This window comes from Nyctereutes procyonoides, unplaced genomic scaffold (assembly GCF_905146905.1).
Source record: "Nyctereutes procyonoides isolate TBG_1078 unplaced genomic scaffold, NYPRO_anot_genome, whole genome shotgun sequence".
NCBI lineage: Eukaryota > Metazoa > Chordata > Mammalia > Carnivora > Canidae > Nyctereutes > Nyctereutes procyonoides.
In genome coordinates this window covers 18,673,207-18,697,842 of record NW_026575122.1, presented here as the reverse complement: position 1 = coordinate 18,697,842, position 24,636 = coordinate 18,673,207, and the positions used below count along the sequence as shown (strand labels likewise).

Below are 24,636 nucleotides of genomic sequence, written 5' to 3'. Positions count from 1 at the left end.
CATTTGTCCTACACACTAGTGCTAAGTGTCACTCTATTCCAGGCTCTGACTTCGCATTTTTACCTCTGTGTCATGCCTCTGACCCCCAGCCTTCTTCAATCACTATAAAGTGATGGCGCCACTAGTTAAGGCACTGGTCCAAAGTCACATAACCAAGAATGGGCAGAGGAAAGATTCAAAGCAAACCTGGAGCAGTGGATGGGGAAACCCCTATTCCGTCTCCCTGCTCCGAAAATGCATTTAATATGTTGTCTTCAATATTACGCTTGATCTTAGCCAAAAGCCCGACGAGCGATCCACATCACTTGGAAAGGTGAAGGTTTTCCAAAGCTGTGGGCACAATGAGGCATGATCCCCGGAGAAAGGGTTCCCAAACTTTGCCTACATAAGGACAATTAAATGAAAATCGGAATATGTACTTCAAGTAACATAGTAGGAAACGTGGCAGAAGTGAAGAGTTTTCTCTACCCCCTTGTCCCAATGTTCCCGCCACCGTCTCACGTCCCCATAAGCTTGTAAGGGACACTGCAGTCCCTGGACTCGCAGCGAGCAGCCTCGCCGGGCGGACCGGCCGTGTCCTCGGGTGCGGGCCCGGGCGCCAGGAGCCAGGAGCCCAGGCCCCCCAGGGCAGTGCCCCCCCAGGGCTCCTCGGCGCATCAGGCCAAGAGCTTCCCAGTTCAGCTGCACCCTCGCCCACCAGACCCCTCCTCCAGCACCACGTCTACGGGAGCCAGGAAGCTACAGAGCTTGTCGTTTTCACTGGTCCTTGAGGTGCACCCTCAGGCTCAGCGTGCACCCCTGTCCCTCTCCACGGGGCGCCTCCGCCTGCCTGCGGGAGCCCTCAGCCTCGGCCGGCCAACCGCTCCTTTTGTCTCCATAAAGCACACGGAGGGGACAGAAACTCGTTGTCACTTCTCTAGCCAAAGGAATGGGGAGAGGTACTGTCACCTGGTAGATGACTCCTGCCCGAACACAACAGTGGGGCCACCTTACGGGGCCAGTTCGATGGCTGCTGGCACGTATGTGGGTAACTATGCCCAGAACACTGCATTGATGTGTAAAATAAAGGATTTCTTTTAAGCAGCCCTCAAACAAGCAAAAAAAAAAACAAAAACAAAAACAACAAACAAACAAACCAAAACACCTTTGTGAGACATCCTCAAACATTCGATTTTCTGGGGCACCTGGGTGGCTCAGTGGTTGAGCATCTACGTTTGGCTCAGAGTGTGATCCCGGGATCCCAGGATCGAGTCCGGCATCGGGCTCCCTGCATGGAGCCTGCTTCTCCCTCTGCCTGTGTCTCTGCCTCTCTCTCTCTCTCTCTCATGAATAAATAAGTCAAATCTTTAAAAAAAAAAAAGAACATTCAGTTTTCTGTTTAAACACATTGCTCAAAACATTATGTGCTGGGATATAAGATAGAAACAGGGAGTGGGAGTAACACATTTCAGGGAGATGGAGCTTGCAGGTAGCATGTTGTTTAAGAGACAGGAAGTATCTCTGGATTTTGCTCTAGATTTTTCCTCTCCCCTCCTCTAGAACCATAATATTGTGTCTTACCTGAAGTAGGACTAAAAAGGAAAAGAGCAGGCTTGGGGGAGGGGGAAGCAGTTCAACTTTCTCATCCTCATGCAGTTTTTCTTTATTCTAGTTGAGAAAAAAAAAAAACAATCTGTAAGGATGCACTATCATCTTGAGATTGCTAACTGAGCAATTTGAGTCATCAGAGAGCTAACTCTGTTTTCAGGAGCCCAGAATTATGGGAGCCTGCAAGGATGCATGATGCCAACCTGACCTGAAGGAGAAGTCTGACCTCCAAAAGGAGTCAGGATGTTTTCAAGGAGCACTCTCATCAAGTTCTAGGAAGAAAGCCAAGCTGAATTAAGCTTAGTCCATAGGAGAAATCCTTACTTAGGCCTGGTTTTCTTTAAAAAACAGAGTCTCTTGAGCTCATCTTTAAGCCAGGATGAACTTTATAATATTACATTATATATGTAATGTGTTTTATGTGTATAATATATGTATAATAAAAGTATTATATGAAATTATACAACATTATTATAAGATTAATGTTGTTCAGGTTTCACTAAACTCTGCCAGAGAACAGACCTTCCCTTGGCATCTATGCGTGCATGTTCATAGGTAGCAATACCATCCTCCCATTCAGGATACCTGGTTGTATTTACAAAGCCATATACTTTAGGAACTAAAGCTTCTGTAGGTTAAGGCCACAATCATGAACACTTAAAATGATGTTAAACTTCAAATCTAGCCCCTTACCACCTGAACTCGTTGTTCTGATTGCTGTACTTTGATAGATATCATCCTGACACCTGCTAAGTGTTCCAGTTTTGTTTATTCCCTCATGACTACATTCGATTCAACATACAGTAAAAAACAAAAACAAAACAACTTGCAAAAAACTTGTTGCAACAATAAGTAGGATGTCTGGAAATAAATATAAAGTATTTAAAATAATATGAAGCATCAGGCCAAGTAAAAAATATTTATGGATGATAACTATGGTGAAATCAAAAGGCTAGGATAGGTCAGAGAGGTTCTGATGCAAAATTTTAAGATCTCTCCTGGTTAGGTGAGAAAACAATATTTTGTGTACAAATACCCTTGTCCAACAACTACTTTGGTGTTTCTTTTTAGAAAAAGATGAATTATCTTTTTAAAAATGTTCCGAAGGAAGAAAAAAACCATCCCACAGATGTACAGCCACTCCCAGATGCATGCATTAGAACTCGGGATTTGTGCTTCAGAAATTATAATCTCATAGAGAAGGTGGTTTAGCTATTAGTGAAACTGGTTTCTTAAAATGGCCAGCTAAACTACTGACTGCAGTCCAGATATATTTTTGTCTTCCTCTATCTCTATTGTGAATTATTTAAAGCAGCATACTCCGCACTTTGAATATGGCCCACATTTTAAATCAAGTTCACCAAAATAATAATACTCAATGTACTAATTTCCATTTAATAGGAATATTCTTATAAATGCCTAATACCACTGAATGTATGAAGCAAAGCACAAAAACATTTCTAAAAACTCATTTTATCCCAGGAGAAATTAATCTTTCTACAAAAACATCATGCAAATATGTGTTTGCAAAGAATTCTAAGCATGTCTCTAGAAAACCACATTTATAAACAAACTAGTGGGGCTGTTTAAAAAGATTCTCCACCAAATTGGTGGTTCTTTCATGTTTTTTAACTACTTTTGTAGAAATGTATTGTGTATGAAAGACCCTACGTGATTTTTTAACTGGATAGGGAATTTTTATTTTTAAAAGTATTTTTATTTTTAAAAGTGTGTTTTAGTATTACTACAGTTTATTGAGACCAGTTCTTCTAATAGCCAAGCTATCTCCTCCAGGGACAAATTTTCTAGAAAAGTAAATGGAGCAAAGCAGAAGAGAAGAGATTCTGGATCATAGGATCTAAAACCTGAATGTTCACCTCTGCCTTCCCTGAATTACTGGGAACATTTTCAAGTCAAACAGTAATTTAAGGGCCCTCCTAGAGCTCTTTGGTTTCATGATACCGACTTGTAAGTCTCTCAATCTGCTCCAAGGCAATTCTAAGCAAAATCCTGAAGTATGCCCTGCATGTTTGAGAATACCCGTGTCATTTTCCTTGGCTCTACCCTAATCTCTTGTGCAATGGCCTTGTAAAAATTATAACAGGCACCCATCCAACCAACACATCCATCCACACCCAACCAATTTATATGTAAATATAAATTTGTATTTTTGTGCATGTTGAACCTACTCTGCTCTATTTTGACAGTATTATCTTGTGGTGTCATGAAGATTAATGTCTCTACTAAAGAGAATGAATATTTCTGTGATAATTACTGGGGGGGGATTGAACCCTTCAAGACAGGCATCAATTTATTCATTCTTTCATTCAACGAATATTTATGGAGTATATGCTGCACACCTAGTGGTGTTTCCCAGCCTGGGCCATCGCCCAAACTAGAGACTGACAGGGGAGGCAAAATTTTACCTCACCCTCGTAGGGTCCTTTGTGGCTGGACCTAAGACTCAGATTGACGTAGGACAAATCAACAGGAGGAAGGCATACAAATTCATTAAATAATACAAGTTTTCCAGGATGTGGAAGCCTTCATAAGGAGTGAGGATACAAAGAAATGGCAAAACCTATTTGCCTTTTTTATATTAGGTTGAACAGAGAAGCAATTCTGGAAAAGTGCCTGTACTATGTGGAGGGGCCTGAATTAGAGAATTATTTTCACATGGTCTATTGGTGTAGAATTCTCTGTCTCAATTTCTCATTCTTGATAGGAATGTTACTTTTCTTCTGGTTTTAGAGGGTATCTTTAATAGAGGAATTTTATGTCCTGCTTTTAAGAAAAATAAGGAAGATCAGAATGTTTTTCTTGTATTTGCTGTTACTCAGGTACCCTTTAACCCAAAACAGCCAAAATGCCAGCGTGGCAGATTTTGGAGTTGCATGTTCTGAACTCCTTCAGACCATAATCCACACCTACTCAGAGTTTCCATCTGGGTATCTAAATAGCATCTTCCGTTCCATATGTCCACAGCTCAACATGCTCCCTCAAGTCAGCTGATGGCACCTCTAACTCCAGTGGCTCTAGCCTAAAGACCTGATTCCTCCCCTTTTTTCTCTCTCTCTCCATATTCAGTAAAAATCCTGTTGGCTCTACTTTCAAAGAACATCCAGAATCTGGCCTATTTCTACTACCTCCTCCGTGCTCACCCTGGAAGATTGTCTCGAATGGCATATTGTGACATCTGCCATACCAAGCTTTTCAGCCTTTACCCTGCTTCCCTATAGTCTATTCTCAGCACAACAACCCAAACCATTCCGATAAGAATTAAGTTCAAATCATGCCACGCCTCTGCACAAACCCTCCAGTGATTCTGCCTTTCTCTCTAGAAAAGCTGAAGGCCTTACTGTGGCCTCAAGGTGCCCATGACTACTTGCTCAGGTTACCTGACCTCATCCCATATCCTCTTCTCTTAGCTCATGCTGGCCTCCCTGCACCCTTCCTCTAATGAGCTGGTCAGGTGCTGGCCCATTCTTTTGCCTGTAAAACTCCTCCCATCCCCATAAATTCATATGGTTAATTCCCATACCTCCTTCAAATCTTGTCTCAAGTTTCACCTTCTCCGTGAGGCCTCCTCATACTACTCCATTTGCAGAGACAGCCCAAACACACAAACTCCCCATTGGCATTACCAACCTCTCTTAACCTGATCTATTTTTCTCTATGGCACTTTCTTCAATCTAACAAAACTTATTTGTTAGGTTTTGTTTTTGGCTGTCTGCTACTCGATGACAGTGTTTTGTTTTGTTTTGATGGTTCTTAGGTTTCTTCACGTATCCCAAGCATCTTCCATAGGGTTGGTGCTCAATGAACAACTGTTCAGTGAAGGAATATGAGCAAACCGGATGTGATCTCTGCCATCAAGAAGGTTATAGTCCACAAGAGTAATAACTTTTTTCTCCAGGATTCCTTTTGTGCTTGAGACCTCAATGAACCTAGATGGGACTGGAGGTGCCAGAGGATGCTCTCAGGTGAAGGAGGAAGAAGGGCCTCTTCCTTCCATGAACAGCTAGATCAGGGCTGCTAGACACTTGGAGAGAAAGGAGTTATCCCTTTTTCCCAGCTTTATTGAAGTAGATTTGACAAAACTGTAATAGATTTGAAGTGTACAACATAATGATTTGATACATATCTACCTTGTGAAAGTGTCCCTCCAGGGAGTTATTAACACATCCATCACCTCAGAAATTTACCTTTTTGTATGTATGTGAGAACTCATAAATTCTATTCTCCTGGAAAATTTTAATTCTCCAATACAGTATCATTATAGTACTGTGTTACACATTATACACTCAGATATCACTTCACTTATAACTGAAAATGTGTACCCTTTTAACAATCTCTCCCTATTCCTCACCTGGCAATCACCATTCTACTCTCTATTTCTGTGAGTTTGACTCTCCCCATCTTCACCCAATTCCACATATCAGAAGACTTTTCAGGGGACAGGGTGAGGTCAGAGAGCAGCTGCCTCACCATCATTCCTGTGGCAGTCTCTCTCCAAGGTCACTCTTGGGAATGGGTCAGATTTTCCTCAGGAAACGGGTAGGTTTCCATCTAGCCTCCATGCTGCATGCTACAGGCAGTGACTCCCATCTGCATCTGCTTTAACTGCACCTCTTAAAGTATCTTATTTCCATCCCTAACCTGATAAAAACTTCTGCTGTCTCAGGGAAGGTGGTTTGAATGAGCCACGAGGAAGTATAATCAGTGCTTAATAATCCAATGGTTCTCTGATGTTGAGCTATGCAGCAATATGATGTGAACTATCTTAGGCAATTTAGGAGAGATCTTTGTGGTCAAGAGAGTCCTCCAGGTCCCCTAGACCAGACAGCATAGATAGCTAATGACCTCATCAACTCAGCTAGGCCCCTTCTTCTTTTTTTTTTTTTAATTTTATTTATTTATTCATGAGAGACACAGAGAGGGAGAGAGAGAGAGAGAGAGAGAGAGAGAGAGAGAGAGAGAGGCAGAGACACCAGCAGAGGGAGAAGCAGGCCCCACGCAGGGAGCCTGACATGGGACTCGATCCTGGGAATCCAGGATCATGCCCTGGGCCGAAGGCAGGCGCTAAACCACTGAGCCACCCAGGGACCCCAGCTAAGCCCCCTCTTTGTGTGTTGCTCTCCTCGGGGAGTTCATATTTGGTGCTTGGTATGACAGAAAATATTAACAGCCTGGGAAATTCTGGGAGAAAGGAAAACTAGTTAATCCAATTATTACTGGTGGTAATAAATTTTAGTAGAAGTAGAATTAACTATCTGAAGTCATAACAATGCCATTTAACAAAATATTCATGTTCTAAAGAAATAATGACCCATGTCTGTGCCCAAGTGATGTACTCATTCAAAGAAATTGTCTCATTTCTCTTTATAGCCTCCCCAGAAGCTAGCACAGTGCCTGGCCAAATAGTTGCTCAATAAATGTGAACAGTCCAGCATTCAGTTTCAACCAACAAAATCAAAATATAGAGCTTATATTATCTCCTTTCTCTTCTTATGTATCTAGTTGTGAATATGTGTAAGAGTTAGATATTTGGCCCCCAAACAAGCAAACCATTTCCTCCCATTTAGTTAACAGTACCCATGGCATTGTACTACAAGGCATGGTTGAGACATTTATTTGACCCAGGAGCCAAATTTAATAGCTTTGGCAATTTCCCTTTAATGTCCAAATCTGAGCTTCCTTGAAAACTAATTAGGTTATGGTCTGTTGTAGAGCTGTCCTTGATGGAGTCCTGGACAGCAAACCCCACAATTCTCCAACCAGATTTATATCACACTAACTTGCTGTCTCATGCTTCTCTCAGGTCTTCAACTTATCTCATCCAATGATTTCTTGAAAGGAAGTTACTGATCTGATCATCAGTTCAAAGTTCTACCAAGCTAAGGTATGTACAATACTGGCTTCCTGATTTATTTTATTTTTAAGTTATTTTAATAGACTGAACCTGGGTTTCAGTTTTTTAAAAACATTTTTGCATCAGGGACTTCTTCAACAGTTTGGTGAAGCCAATAGATAAATGCATAAAATAAAATATACAGAATTACAAAGGAAATCAGTTATTATTATTTTTGGCATTCCATGGGCCAGTAGAGAATTTTCTATTCCCTGAAGGTGAAATCTGTGAATAAAGATCTTAACTATTCATTATTAATTATCATAGACTACCATCTCTATATACCTAAATTGACTTGGAATTTAATATAGAATTAATAACTAAGCAATTTAAATTCTAGTCTGTAAAGAAGGTCTGATAATATTTACATCTAAATAAGTAAGCTTAGCCACCAATTGTTAGCCTCTCCTGGCTAACTACACTTGTACTGTAGCTAGCTTGCCACGTATTGACTCCTCTTATCAATATGATTCAGACCCTTAGACTTTTCCAATTCCTCCTAAATCAAAGTAATTTAAAATTTACCGAGAATTTCTTGAGGATTTCTAGGTATAATTGAAATAGGATGACCTGGTACCTATATAAGTTAGGTACCTTCACCTGCAGTTTTCTATAATTTGCCCCTTCTGCATAAATATCTAGAATATATCAGTGAATAATGAATGACCTGTCTTCTTCTTCTCCTCCTGAGTAGGTATAACTGGTGAAAAGACCATTCTTGGTTCTTATTCTCTCAGAGGATGAAGACGCAGCTTTCTGTGACCTGACATTGTTTGGGCCTAGGGATTGTTCTAGAGACTTTTGTTTTTAAGACTGATTGATTGATTGATTGATTGATTGATTGGAGAAAGAGAGAAAAAAAAATGAATGATGGGGGAGCAAGAGAGGGGGAGGGAGAAGCAGACTTCCCACTGAGTAGGGACCCTGGGGTCATGACCTGAGCCAAAGGCCCATACTTAACCTACTGGGCCACTCAGGTGCCCTGTTTTAGAGACTTCTCATCTCCCTAAAATTTACTGAGGTCTGGAAGTCACTATTTGAGCTGGAGATGACAGCTGAAGAGGAAAATGAACTCGATGGCTAGTAATAATAGTAATAATTATTATTATTAATAACTCATGTATAATATTGTCATTATTATCACAGCTATCATTATTGAGTTCATCTGTTGAGTAATCATCAATATTTCACTGGTCAGGACATATCCTAATATTGAATTTTATTGTAAGATATTAGGCAGAGCTTACCATTTGTGCACATATATGCTATAGGGTTGATTCAATAAATAAGTGTATCCTCTGTATCAAATACCATATAAATTATTGCTGACCTGTTAAGTTTGTCTTTCTGGTTTGGGAACCCTGGAAACCCCTTGGATTTAAAACGTTAAAATTACATTGATGTGTTCCAACCCAACTAAGCTTCTGACACCTTCCAGCACTAATTCTATTCAAATGCAAAATTTTTAGCAATGAACAGCAGCTGTTTTCAATTGGCTTTCAAGATGTTGCAATGACACTTTCACAACTCAATCACCAAATCCTCACCATTAGATAACTGTAAAAGGTATGAAAAATGTCAGCCCAAAGGCAAAATCATTTAGCAATTTAAAGGTGAAAAGCAGAAATTCGCCAGAGAAAGTAATCTTTTACCTAAAGCTCTTGTTCAACTTCTGAAATGTGTAGTTAATTTTTGTGAACAGCCATTTCCATTTTATTTTACAAATAAAAGATGTGCTAATTAAGCCTAGAAGTCAAGGATTTTACTAAAAGAAATATGACGAGCTCATTCCCAATTAGCAATTTACTTGATGGATACCACGGCTTAAAGATGTGACAAACAGAAATACGAAGTAAATGCATACCTTCCAAGGCTGTTTCATAGTGTCTTTGAGAACAGAGATTAAAACTGAACCATCCCTCTTCCCCTCAAATATGTACAGTACAAGATGGACCTTTGCAGAGTGAACAGGAGTCATTTCTAATCAACCCGAAGTCAGTATCTTACTTTCTGGAAAGACAACTGAACCAAACAGCTATTTGTTTAGTGGAATTACTTTAAATTATTTTAGGACATGTCAAAAAATAAATTAGATTTTCCTTCTTGCGTGTATTTTTTCCAGATCCTTTTAAAAACAAAATGTTCATTTGGGGCCATGACAGCTAAAATAGAAATGTCTTTGGCATAAACGCAGCTTTCTAGCCTGCAGGCAAAATATAAAATTGTTGTTAAATTGGAGTGGACCAGAAAACGGATGATAAAACTTGTCCATGAAACTTCTGCTAATAACAAACATTTGTCCCATGACATGTACTGTAAGTAATAACACATGACAGGGGATGGATGTGTCATTGTCCCGAATAGCAGGGTTTGGGTGTCTTTCAAGGCAGTAGGCCAAGTTCACCTAGCTCTTCATTTGTGGTTTCCTATGAAACTATTAGGGTTAAAAATGTCCTTTTTAAGCTGGGAAACAAACACTTGGGAAGACAATTCTCTGAAGTGTTGGTCCCAGTTGGAAAGTTTTCGAGGCAGCTCGGGCTGTTGTTACTTAACACGACTGAGCATAAATTTCAGGTTGTATGTGATGCTTTGTCAGCCTTTCCCAGTTCCTAAGAGCTGTGCCATTTACTCACTGGCCAACATTGCTCTTTCTCACGGTAATCACAAAGACAGAGGAAGCAATCCTTAAAGAGGCAGAGAGTTTGTAAGCGAAGGGACCATGTCAATGGCTAGCAGAGGTAGTAAGTCCTTCCTTTTGTCTGGCTTTGCTTTTCCATATTTTATTTGATCTAAGACATCACTGAATGTAAGATTCACCATTTTAGGTACCGCTACAAAGACGAATACACACCTTCAGTCAATGAGATGCAACACCTTCATGATAGTTCTGCCTGAAGTCCAGGTGGGCCACACAGCCTTCTCGGCCCGTAAACTTCCTTTATCTGTTCCAGATTATTTGGCATTTTCTCTTACCTTCTATTGTACTGCTTGGCCTGGGACAGGAATCCTTTTGCACTTATCTCAGTAACACAGTGTAACAAAGCCTCATAGACCTGTAGGCTTTTCCTTTTCAGGTCCCGTAAAGCAGTTGGTTGTTCCTTCCAAGAAAAGAAGTAATTGCAGTCACCTCTCCAACAAAGATCAGTTGCTTCACTGGTATTACGTTCGTGGCCAGCTGCTGTCTTTGTGCTACACAGCCACTTTTCATGTCAGGCTGAAGAACAGGCTTCTTGCTGGAAACTTCTGAAGTGGCAGTTATACTCAACACGCACCTTTCCAACATCACACACAAACTCAATCAGCATAGCAGTAATGTGAACAATTATGACAAAGTTTGCCGACAGCGGCCACTTCACCATGACTACTGCCTGGCTGACAGCAATGCTACGATGCCTCTCGATTTCAGACAGGGGAAAATATGCGGAAAAAGTGCTCCTTAGAATTAGCTGAATTAGCTGTATAATCTGTTCACACATGATAGGGGTAGGAAATCCAAAGGCCCACAGAGCCAATTAAATCATGCACATTAGTCCAGTTTTATATAAAAAGCATGTGCCGTCTATGTCAAATGTTTCCTGCCTCACTTTTAAGAGAGATGTGGATACAAAGGAACACTGTACACTATGAGGAAACACCAAGTTCCACAATCAGGAAGGGCAGCAAATTAAGGAACGCATGTCCCATCTAAAGGGGGCAGATGGCACACAGCCCAGGTCAAATGTTAACTTGTCAGTCATCCTGTAAGGACACTTGGAGCATAGGTAGTGTTCAATCTTGTGATTTTTCAAGGGAAGCTGGGCATCTATGTTTTTATATGAAATCTCTTAATTTTTAAGTTTTGGCACCTATTTCAAAAATTTTATAAAGCAGTATAGGCCACACAAAGCAAATCCGTGTGCCACATCTGGATCACAGCTCACCAATTTGTGGTCCATGCAAGATGCACCTAACACGTGTCAACCATGTAATAAACATGGTCATTTGTCCTGTATTATTATTAATAATAATAATAATAATAAAGATCGGCATGACTGGAAAGGTGATCCTATCATGTAACATCTCTGGCTGTGAAGAATGTAACATCAGGTACCAGTACAAATACTGAGCATAAAGTCATTTTAGCCAGTTTATTTTGAATATCGTTCTTCTACTTGTCTATGCTTAATAGAATCAAGTCACTGGAAGGATTTCAAGGCTTAGCACTAAGAAAAGCAGCTTTTCAGAAAATAATAACTGATTCTTTTTCTCAACTCCAGCATTTCTTTAAGAATGAGAATTACTGGGAGGCCTGGGTGGCTCAGTGGTTGCATATGCCTTTGGCTCAAGGTGTGATCCTAGGGTCCAGGGTTCAAGTCCCACATTGGGCTTCTTGTGAGGAGGCTGCCTCCTCTGCCTATGTCTCTGCCTCCCTGTATCTCTCATGAATAAATAAATAAAATCTTTAAAAAAATAAAAGGTTATAAAAAAATAAACTTTAAAAATTTTTAAAAATGAGAATCTCTTCATTCTCATTAGTTTCCATGAATCTTTTTAATTCTTCCTTAATTTCCTGGTTGACCCTTTCATCTTTTAGCAAGATGGTCCTTAACCTCCACGTGTTTGAGGTCCTTCCAAACTTCTTGTTGTGATTTAGTTCTAATTTCAAGGCATTATGGTCTGAGAATACACACTGGACGATCCCAATCTTTTGGTATCGGTTCAGACCTGATTTGTGACCCAGTATGTGGTCTATTCTGGAGAAAGTTCCATGTGCACTTGAGAAGAATGTGTATTCAGTTGAGTTTGGATGTAAAGTTCTGTAGATATCTGTGAAATCCATCTGGTCCAGTGTATCATTTAAAGCTCTCATTTCTTTGGAGATGTTGTGCTTTGAAGACCTATCGAGTGTAGAAAGCGCTAGATTGAAGTGAAAATGTCAATGTTACCCAGGGCAATTTACACGTTTAATGCAATCCCTATCAAAATACCATGGACTTTCTTCAGAGAGTTAGAACAAATTATTTTAAGATTTGTGTGGAATCAGAAAAGACCCCGAATAGCCAGGGGAATTTTAAAAAAGAAAACCATATCTGGGGACATCACAATGCCAGATTTCAGGTTGTACTACAAAACTGTGGTCATTAAGACAGTGTGGTACTGGCAGAAAAACAGACACACAGATCAATGGAACAGAATAGAGAACCCAGAAGTGGACCCTCAACTTTATGGTCAACTAATATTCGACAAAGGAGGAAAGACGATCCACTGGAAGAAAGACAGTCTCTTCAATACATGGTGCTGGGAAAATTGGACATCCACATGCAGAAGAATGAAACTAGACCACTCTCTTGCACCATACACAAAGATAAACTCAAAATGGATGAAAGATCTAAATGTGAGACAAGATTCCACCAAAATCCTAGAGGAGAACTCAGGCAACACCCTTTTTGAACTCGGCCACAGTAACTTCTTGCAAGATACATCCACGAAGGCAAAAGAAACAAAAGCAAAAATGAACTATTGGGACTTCATCAAGATAAGAAGCTTTTGCACAGCAAAAGATACTGTCAACAAAACTCAAAGACAACCTACAGAATGGGAGAAGATATTTGCAAATAACATATCAGATAAAGGGCTAGTTTCCAAGATCTATAAAGAACTTATTAAACTCAACAGCAAAGAAACAAACAATCCAATCATGAAATGGGCAAAAGACATGAAGAGAAATCTCACAGAGGAAGACATAGACATGGCCAACATGCACATGAGAAAATGCTCTGCATCCCTTGCCATCAGGGAAATACAAATCAAAACCTCAATGAGATACCACCTCACACCAGTGAGAATGGGGAAAATTAACAAGGCAGGAAACAACAAATGTTGGAGAGGATGCGGAGAAAAGGGAACCCTCTTGCACTGTTGGTGGGAATGTGAACTGGTGTAGCCACTCTGGAAAACTGTGTGGAGGTTCCTCAAAGACTTAAAAAAAGACCTGCCCTACTACTCAGCAGTTGCACTGCTGGGGATTTACCCCAAAGATACAGATGCAATGAAACGCCGGGACACCTGCACCCCGATGTTTCTAGCAGCAATGTCCACAATAGCCAGACTGTGGAAGGAGCCTCGGTGTCCATCGAAAGATGATGGATAAAGAAGATGTGGTCTCTGTATACAATGGAATATTCCTCAGCCATTAGAAATGACAAATACCCACCATTTGCTTCGACGTGGATGGAACTGGAGGGTATTATGCTGAGTGAAGTAAGTCAATCGGAGAAGGACAAACATTATATGTTCTCATTCATTTGGGGAATATAAATAATAGTGAAAGGGAATAGAGGGGAAGGGAGAAGAAATGGGTAGGAAATATCAGAAAGGGAGACAGAACATGGAAGACTCCTAACTGGGAAACGAACTAGGGGTGGTGGAAGGGGAGGAGGGCAGGGGGTGGGGGTGACTGTGTGGTGGGCACTGAAAGGGGCACTTGACGGGATGAGCACTGGGTGTTATTCTGTATGTTGGCAAATTGTACACCAATAAAAAATAATTATTAAAAAAAGAAAAAATCGTCAAATTAAAAAAAAATGAGAATCTCTGCCCTGGATCTCAGGCTTGTTCGGTGCCCTCTGAACCTTAGCACCTCCCTGAACCAGGGGACTTGCTCTCCCCCGGGGTTCTTAGCTCTCTTGGGGCCTACATCTAGAAAATATTTTTTTTTCCCCTTGGAGAAGGGAGATGGGGAGAATAAGAGCAGAGAATCTAACTATGGTTTAGCCCAATGCACTCATCCTTGGCTTACAGGCCAAGGGCCTGCCAAGACTCTGAATCCCGAATACACCTGCTCTCATAATGGAACTCAAGGTATGAGATCCTCCAGGGAACTTGATTTCCTAGGATTCAATTTTCCCATCTGTAAAATAACTAAGCAAACAGGTAAAACAAATGTTTTTAAGACTGGGTTCTGAGAAAATTTAGGGATTCAGATACTCTGCTTAAGGAGAAGATCTGGTTTTATACAATTTGCATTTGGCCTTAAAGGCAAGGCTTCCATTTAATAGGAAAATATAACACCTCAAAAGCAAAAACAAAAAGTGTAGTGTTGAAAAACACCAGCTAGGTGATCTAAGTGATCTGTAATAAGGCCTGTCCAGATTTAATATTTTGATTATAAAATTTCCCCAGCATGTATTTACATTTCAATGTGTTCTCACAAAGTAAGATACAGATATTTTCAGATTAAATAATAACTCCAGCTTTTACTCAAAACGCGAGTTGCTATGAAAGTTTCTGTAAGGCTAAGTACGCAAAGGTACAAACAACTTTTATTTTTCTTCTCAAAATGAAGTTTTCTTTTTTTATCCAATTTTGGAAGACTTGACAGCAGAGAGTGAGAGTCTGGGAAAAGCAGCTGGCCCTAAGGAAAAGGCGACCTGTGTCGAACGAACACACACTCCCTGATAGAGTTTGTACATACAAATGAAGGGAACTGAGGGCATTTCAGTGTATACAGATTTCCAGATCATTTTCCTCTGGAAATACAGGAAACTGAGGTGAAGATAAACTACCCTCCATAAACCAGGCATAAATATAACCACGTTTTAAACACGCTGGATGATTTCACCCTTTTCTGCCTGTATGTGGAATGCACTCCAGCCTGTTTGTCCACACCTCTCTAAACCCGCATCATACATAGGCTGCAGGGTAATTCCGTTTCCAGTCTCTGCATTCCCCCATTTCTCTCGAGCCCCGAAGCCCCTATTATCATTTATAACTACCTTCTACAAATGGTATGGTAGAGTATGGTACCCACATACTCCTGAAGTTAAATCACTATTGTTCTTTTGTATCCCCCAAGGTTTCCTGTACATATATAAGTAGGTAATCAATATTCTAGTGAAAGGATGAGATATACCAAAGGAATAATTTTTGTGTCTACGGGCAAGAACACGAGTACTATATGAGAAATGATAATATGAGTTCAAAAGCAGTTTGAAAGAGGTGCCTGGGTGGCTCAGTTGATTAAGTGCCTGACTCTGATTTTGGCTCAGGTCATGGTCTCAGGGTCGTGAGATTGAGTCCTGTGTTGGGCATGGATCCTGCTTGAGATTCTCTCTCTCCCTTTCCCTCTGCCCCTCCCCCTGCTTGCACACACACATGCACATGCACACTCTCAAATAAATAAAAAAATAAAATCTTTTAAAAAAGCAGCTTGAACAAAAAGGCAGAAACAGCCTAATTATTCATATACTGGTGTGAAAGTATGCTGTATAATGAAAACAATGCTTAGGATAAAGCAGTGAGTAAAGAAAGGAAATAGTGTATAATGCTACGAGCTCAATGATATATTTAATGAAAAATATTAAAAAGAGAAGAAAAGACTTCACAATAATGTTTAAGATAACTGGATTCACAGCAGTATTTTTTCCATTTTTTCAAAACATTAAAAATGAAGGTTATATTACTTTTCTAATGAAAAAATAATAAAAAACATAATAAGAAACATGCTTTGAGTTCCTATGCCAAAGGAATATCAGAAGGACTTTGTTATTACATGAATTTGAGGTCCACATAATTTCCATTTTTTAAAAGAAAACATTTTATAGCCAATGTTCCTTGTAGTAGTTCACAGAATAAAAATTGAAAGCCCCTCCTCTGGGTTTCATCGTGGGCTTTTGTTTTAATAAATTCCATTCCACCAGGAACGTGTTGTACCAACATGCCTATGTCTTGTTACCAAAGGAAATTTCAAAAGCAAACTGAACCAATTTGTTTCCTGGTGTATATTTATCCCCATTAAGAGTCCAGAGAGCAAAAAAACCATGGTAATTATTTTAGAGCGTTCTAAACGCTTTCATGCTTTAAGCCATAGGCTGGATAAGGTCCTGAAAGATCCAACGTAGTAAAAGAAACAAAGCCTGCTGTTACCTGAGAAAGAGCCCAGAATATTTTGTCCTCTGGCTAGCGCCTGACTTAGACCAGGATGACCAGACAGTATTTCCATCTTGTTCCCAGGGATGGGGGCATGTCTGCTCTAAACACAACCTTAAAACTCTGTGTGTGTGTGTGTGTGTGTGCGCGCGCGCACACATGCACATTTAAGAGAGTATACTATTCCCAAAAAGGCAAAAGAAGGTGGGATATTTTGTCTTTTTTTTTTTTTTAGAAGGACTTGGATAATTCAAAAAACTTGCCTAAAGGAATGTGTCTAAAATAACACATTCCACCTTCACATTTCCACAATTCAAAATACACAAATTGTTCCAAACTCTTTCTTTCTTCCATTCTGTAACTGCCTAAATCACCAAAAAGTTTCCCAGTTGATCACTATAAAATTCTAATTTAATCTCTCTCACAGCTCTTGCTATGTGACACAGCCCCATGCAATTAGACAAATTCACAACTGTGCAATGGTATTCCTAAAAAATGTTTTATTATTTTCTTGATTAAACCTTTCCTCATTTTCCTGCCTGGGATGCAGATGTGAGAGTCAGAGTCACAGCAGCCACACTGCAAATATGAGGGAATAGCCAAGAAAAATGCAGGGATCTTGGATAAAATATTGTTCAAAAGCTGAAATAAAACCAGAAACCACCTACCTTCAGTCTTCTTATTTATTTAAGTCAGCGCGGTTGAATTTTTCTGTAGGTAATAGCATTCTTATCTCTTATAACCCATTTGTTGCCAAACTCAGTTATCTTAGTCTATTCCTTCATTTGTTTTTCCTGTAGCTGATTCACTTTTTTCTCTGATCCTCTCTGGTTATTTTTCTCACTGTCTGGTAATGTTTCTTCCTTTTGTCTGGTTCTCTTTGACTGATTTCTCTTTGATCCGTTGTTCTTAGTCCCATATGTGAAAATATGTCCATTTTGCAGACATATGTATTCTATACTCAGTGTTTACTAGTGTATATGATCAAAATACGTGTTTGATGATATACTTCATTTTAAAAAGAGGACAGGGCAGAGCATAGACTGATTTTATGATTAAATATATTTGGATTCTCTGCTCCCCTTCTAGTGCTTTGTAATACACACAAAACTATCTCAGCCTTTCTAAAAGGAGCAATTATAATAGAAACATTAGAATATCATTCAGATTCATCCTAATCTTATTGGCCACTGAGGTGATTTTTCAAGCACTCCTTTTACCTACTTATTGTCCACTTCTCAGAATTAGGGTTCTGAAGATTACACGTAGGAAACACTGTACTGCATTTATCCATAATTATTTTAATAATTATTGTTTTATGTTTTCTTATTTGCAAATAATGACTCATATGTTCTGACAAATTTTATTTTATTTTGTTCTTTTTTGTTGTTGTTGTTGTTCTGACAAATTTTAGAGAAACTTCAGAGAATTTAAAACAATAGATATGTCAACACATACCAAATAAAGGCATGTAGTAATAAAATTCTCAATTACTTTGGCTAGTTACGAATTCCCCATTTTCTTTGCCTAGATGCCGCCCTGGATACTGGCACCAATGGTTACCTACACGTGCATTTCTAAATGGAGAAACTTTTTCCAGTCTCCATGCTTGGGACACAGTATCTTGATGAGTCATCCCACTGATCTCTATAAGGGCAACTGCTGTGATTCTGTGAAACAAACAATTCTTGCTAATCTATGATGTATTTGGCTTGTCACGTGTTGTTAAGAATCTTCTTTACCTTTAATTCCAAACTTGCTTTCCCTTTAGGGGTAGTTTGTTCTCTCAGTTGGAAGCATTTGATATAGCTCTGAAGAACCATAGGTTGTAATCACCACCCCCAACATCCTTTTCCAAATTACTCTGTGCCATGAGCCCAGCTGTAACTATCAGGGTGTGGGTTTTTTTCCCCTTTGGTCTCTTCACATTGTCTCAACTTTAAGCCAGAATAATTTAAGTGCTAAAGTCTTGTCGGGTTTTGCAACCATGCACAGCCTTATGAAGTCTAGGCGTTTTGCCAGAAATCTAAACTTTCTTGAACTATGTTAAAAGGTTAAACATTTCACAGAGTTTGGATTCCCCCACCCCCACTGCACTTCCAGACTCTGCCTTGTTCTTAAATGTCTGTTTTATCAAGAAACAGAATAACTAATAATGTGCCGGATAGAATATTTTCAACCATCACACTGTAACCATAGTAGTGCTAAAACCCCCAACCAAACAAATGTTAATCACACTCCTCTCCTTAATCTAAAAGAGCTGAGGACATAGAACCAGTTTAGTCTGTTTTAAAAAGAAATGCTAGAAGCTTTCCATAAAACATCAGTTTAAAAATGAAGCTGTTATTAATTGCTTCTAATAATTTCTATGTTAATGTAAAGGCTTTTCTGAAATGAACGTCAATGAATAAAAATAAACTGCAACTTCCCCAGTCTGGAGGGAAAGATAAACACTACCTTCTAGGCCCCTAGTTTTGAAAGCCTCCCTGCACTTTATTCCTGGAACACTGACTGGATGTCTGTTGACTACTGGACAGGGTGCTTCTGAGGTTCTTGTGTGCACAGTCAACATGGATACTGAAGGAAAATGAAGTACATTTCTAGAAATCATTTGTGACTCCCTCTCAGCTCCCCATACCTCACCTGAGAGTAGGTGTTCTTGACATCTATGCTAAAATGTTCCCCAAGTCCGCTTACTCTCTCCATCCCCATTGCCACCACCCCATCCCAATCACTACCCTCTTGCCTGCACCTCCATGGTAGTCTCTTAACTGGCCTCCCTTCTTCCTCTTGCCTCCAATCTCCCCACAGCAACCAGGCCATAGGGTCTCTAGAGGCTTAGAATGAAAACACTCTTCTTATTCTGCTTTATAAGCCCTTCTTAAAACCTCTCCTCATCTTTAACCATCTCTTCCTTTCCCACCGGATTCCTGACACTCAGAAGCCTTCTTTCTTTTCTGCAAAACACACCAAATTTACACCTGCCTTTGGGGCAGCATGGGGCTTGCCTTTCCTGCCATTTCTGCAAAACACACCAAATTTACACCCGCCTTTGGGGCAGCATGGGGCATGCCTCCCTGTCATTAACTCTCAGCTTAAGTGTCTGCTTAGGACAGCCTTCCCCAACCACACAACCTAAGACCCTCAGTTATTCTCTTCAGACCCCCTTTTAAAACATGCTGCGTGGCATTTTCCCTATCTGGCATTTTCTCTATTGATCAATTACCTGTCTTCTGATTCCCTCATATCTCCAGAACCTATAAAAGCAATTGTGACATAGCAAGAAAAATATTAACAGGTTTTGAATAAATACATAAACAGAACAAGAACAGAAAACAGTTCTAACCTCAGCCCCTGTGGCCCAGCCACAGGACAATATAACAAGACTAGATAGCAGGCACTTGCAGGTAAGAGTGTATCAGGGGTGGAGCATCCTGACAGATGTCTTTGGGTGTGCCATGAGCCTTTATGAACTTAACCAGGGTAAGTACAGTTACTGACCTAAACAAAGAGAGCTATATTTGTCTTTACTTTTAGGGAAATGAACTGTTCCAGATGGCTGTTTGTGTCTTTGGCATATCCAGTATAGTTTTAGCTGCTACTTTTCAAGGCAATTTCTTAAGAAGAAATGTCCTTAAGTAGAGAATACATAAGTTTTACTTAATGTATTACTGAGAGTTTTCTGCTAGTCATGACTTTATAAGGAATCCATGAATATTGTTAAGTAAAGTAACATCATGTCCTTACTTTTCGACAAACAGCCAGCTCAGATGACTCATGTACATAGGTTGAAAATTATATCTGCAATCAAAGATCAGAGCCAAAGCTGGTCACTGGAAAAGTGCTTAACAAATCTTTGGCTTCTAAGTCAGGTTTCATGTGGAGCCAGGATTAACAAGGGAAAGCATGACCAGAATGGAATGTGAGGTTTGAGCACTGGGGAGAAGATGTCTCTGGGGCTGTGAACAGCTTTTGGTCAGCAGCTCTGGGAGTGATGTTTGTTTCAGTTTTTGCGATTTTGCTCTCATGATCAATCCAATGGAGTAGGAAGAAAACTGGAAAAGAGGTCTGGTTGAACAAACACACAGAAATACATTTTGTGGAGATAAAAGGGAAAAATCATACATGGTAAGGTCACTTCTGGGAAAATGTGGATAATGTCAAATTTATTGATAAAGGAAAAATCAAGGAAGTTGACTGGCCTCAATTTCATAAATAATATAGCTTACAGAATTTCATTCCTGAGTGTATACTCAAAGGGAATAAAAACAGGATACTGAAGAGGTACATGCACTCCCATTGTTTAGTACAGCATTATTCATAATGGCCACAACATAGAAATCACTGACATGCCTGTCAATGGATGAATGGATAAAGAAGATATGGTATATGTACACAACGGAATATTATTCAGCCATGAGAAAGGAGAAATCCCATCATTTCAGACAACATGGATGGACCTTGAGGATACTGTGTTGAGTGAGATAAGTCAAACAGAGAGACAAATACTGTATGATGTTACTTACATGCAGAACCTAAAGAAATGAAACTCATAAAAACAGAGTACAGTGGTGGCTATCAGGGAAGCGAGGGTGTTGGAGGAATAGGAGAGACACTATTTAAGGGCATAAATTTGCAACTAGTACACGAATAAACCCTGGAGATCTAATGTAAAGCAGATTGTATTATAATCATTGAACCTGCTAAGAGATCTTAATTCCACCACACAAATAAAAAAATGATAATTATGTGATGTGAAAGAGATGAGAATAAATGCTATGATGGCAATCATATTACAATATATAAATGTATTAAATCAACAAGTTGTGCACCTTAAACTTACACAGTGTTATAAACTTCCAAATAGGGCTTTAAAATACTATCTAAGCAATGTCCTCTCTCAATTCTCCATTCTCATCGTCTCCACAACTCCATCCCCCAAAATGAGATGATTTCCCTAAGTTACTAGTATTACTATATTAAACAGGTAGCCCCTGCCCACCAACTTTGATGCATCTTAGCTGCATGAATCTGTTTCCTGAAAACATGTTAATTTTTTTAACTTTAAAGTTTGTTAATTTCTTCGCCAACATCAAATCATCCTTTTTTCACATGGATCCATTCATCCGTCCATCCATCCATCCATTCATTCAACAAATGTTTACCAAGTACATCCACTTTGTGCAAGCTACTGAACTAAACAATAGAAAGAAAAAGACAGGCAAGGCACAATTGACCCTGTCTTGAGGCATGGATGCCTAGCAAATACAAGTAAACATGGAGTCCCAAGAGTATGCAAAAGGCTATGACAGAGGATAAGTACTAGGAACTATGAGGGCACGTTATTGGTCAAGGTCTTGGGGTGTCAGGAAAGCTCTTCAAGGTAAACAACATCAAAATGGAAACCTAAAGGATGAAAAGAATTCATCCAAGCAAATAACAGAGAGAAGAATGTTCTAATCAGGACTGAGATGTATTTTCAAAACACTAGAGATGAGAGATACATTCCAGAAATTACAAGTGTGTGACTATGTATATTAGTGGGAGACTGGGGGTAGAAATGTGATGGAAGGTAGAAGATGGGATGATGCTCACGTTTCCAGAGATGTAAGCAAGAGAGAAGTTGTAAAGCACCTTATAAGCCATATTAAATATTTTGAATTCTATCCTGACAGCATGAGAGCCTTTAGAGGTTTTTTAAACAGGAGAACCATGAAAATACATTTCTGGTTTTTTTTTTAATTTACATCTTATTTATTTATTTGTTTGTTTGTTTGTTTATTTATTTATTTATTCATGAAAGACACAGAGAGACAGAGACATAGGCAGAGGGAGAAGCAGGCTGCCTGTGGGGAGCCCGATGTGGAATTTGATCCCAGAACCCCAGGATCACGACCTGAGCCAAAGGCAGACACTCAATTACTGAGGCCACCTAGGCGCCCCAGGATTTCTTTTTAGTACAGTGACAACAGATTAAAAAGTCAATTAAAGGAAAATATGAATTACAGTAGGTCATATATAAGTTTAAAGTGTTCAGAATAGTAGTGTCAGAGGCCAAGTGAGGGACTGTTTCACAAAAAGGAAGAAAATTAAAAATGTTAAATCTATGTGGAAGATTGAAGATTACAGAAGAGAGGACACCATCACTAAAACAGTCCTTGAGGGCATAGGATATGATACAGAGCACCTATTGAGGAGGCAGGTTTGGAGGAGAGACACATCTTCCACTGGAACAGGAGAAAAGAGAAGTGGTGGATGTGGATGAGATCAAGTTTTAAACTTGCTATCAGCAATTGAAAAAAAATTCTCTTCTGACTTCTGACTTCTGTTTTCTTTAAGATCTGTTGGCAATATTTGTTGCTAAGAGTGATGGGAGAAGAGATAGGGTAAAGAGTTTGAGAAGAGTGGGAAACCTGAAATAGTCACATTGGAAAATGGCACAGAAAAATAACTGAATGCACACAGAAGCATCTCTGGGTAATGGTAAGTGTTTGGCTGAGACTGAAACCATACATTTCTAGTGTCATGAATCTGGATAATTTGTGTGAATGCTCCAGACAGAGCTCAACAGCCCAGATACAGGTTATCTAGTGAGTAGACATTTGGAATGGCTTAGCTCTAAGGTCTTGCTGGGTGGGTACAGAGGAAGAATCAAAGGATATATGAGTGAGGATACTGACAAATATATGGTCCAAAGGAATAAAGAATGGAGGAAAAGCTGAAAAGGAATGCAATTGGGATGGGGAGGAAGACCAATGAATATAACAAATGGGGCAAGAAGCAAAATGTCTCCGTGAAGTAAAAGGTCAAGTGCATACGAGACTGAAAGAAACTGAAGTGGAAGAGTGGCATTTGTGAATGTATTTATTTTTAATTTGTTTTTATTTGTTTATTTATTTATTTATTTTATTTATTTATTTAGGTATTTGTGAATTTAAATATTCAGAGGTGGGAAAGAAGTTCCAGAAGAGGACAAGGTGCAGTGGTAAACTTGACAGTGAAGAGGTGTGGAACAGAAGTCACTGGAGTTGAGGTTGCTGAGGAACTGAGAGGCAAGGTGTTGTGCATGATCTACATAGACATGCAAGGGTAGTAGAAGTCAGGGTGGAAAGAGAAACTAGTAGCAGTGGCCAATGTCTTGAGTACAAGGGCATAATTACATTGGCAGGTATGGTCAAGAAGAGAGATAAAGGGTAATATAGTCAGATGATCTGAGTCCCAGAGGGGCAGTGGTTTTAATGTGAGGGTAAATTAGTGGCAATTTGGAAGAGGCCAAAGAGGGGAATACTGAACCCATTTTCTACCCTGAAGAAAGTGAGGTATGGATAAACAATCCGACTATGTAAGAGAGCTTCAGGGGAAGCAATTTCCTCAGGAGCAGCCAGGAGGTATCTGAGCCAGGATGGGACCAACAGAGATGAGCTGAGGAGGCAATGGTGTTGGATAACTGCAGAAGAGGGTGTTACAAATCACAGACGAAAGTCTAATATAATGGGGAGAGGAAGTAGTTTGAAGTCGATTCAAAGAAAGAGGATACGTGAGACAAAAAAATAACTAAAAGGTCCTATGTCTTGAGTGTTGATCAAAGACCTCTGGAATGTTGAATGCATGGTGAGTTCAGCTGGCCTCAGGGTTTCCAAAGAATTAATCCATTTTCCCTTTGGAGTTGTAGATACCTACACTGCTTAGAAAGATTTAGTTACAGACTGTGTTCAGTCTTACTTACTAAGGAGCCCACTCAAGGTGAACAGACTAGACAAATAATTATTTAGTCCCCAAGCCTCATCTGTTAGGAAGGGCAAGAGTCATTGAGACTGTAACCATCAGTCACGGCTTAAAATCTGGCCAAGTGACAGTCTTTGAAGGGTGGAGAAACTCACTCCTCTTTGGGCTTCCTCTAAATGCCTCTAAGAGCCATCATTGCAGAGAGGCTGGCTTCTGGAAAGAGGCTCCTCAGGTCCTGGTGGAGAAGCTGCCAATGGGAATGGCAAGTCCTGGCAGTTACACCAGAGTTGAGAAAGAGCTACAGCCCCTGGTGGCTGGGGGGACTCCAATCTCTCTTCAATTAAAAAAAAAATCTATATATTTTAAAATTGATGGCAAACTTAAAAAAACTTGGATGTTCAGTACACAGAGCACTTTATTTTTCTTAACATTTAAGACTAAGTTGCTGAATAGATGCTATTTACTCATGAATTCTTTATGTATGTTTGTTAAAGAACATTCTCCTC

At 39.7% G+C, this 24,636-nt stretch overlaps 1 long non-coding RNA gene across 1 annotated transcript in view; it reads right to left on the bottom strand.

The window, feature by feature from the left end:
• The window catches only part of LOC129517038 (uncharacterized), a 67,613-nt gene extending 51,130 nt beyond the window's left edge, over positions 1–16,483 (bottom strand). Inside the window, exon 1 of the long non-coding RNA XR_008665926.1 lies at positions 16,403–16,483. This is a non-coding gene — a long non-coding RNA (uncharacterized LOC129517038). The remainder of the gene's footprint in view (positions 1–16,402) is intronic.
• Between the last annotated feature and the right edge of the window lie 8,153 nt (positions 16,484–24,636).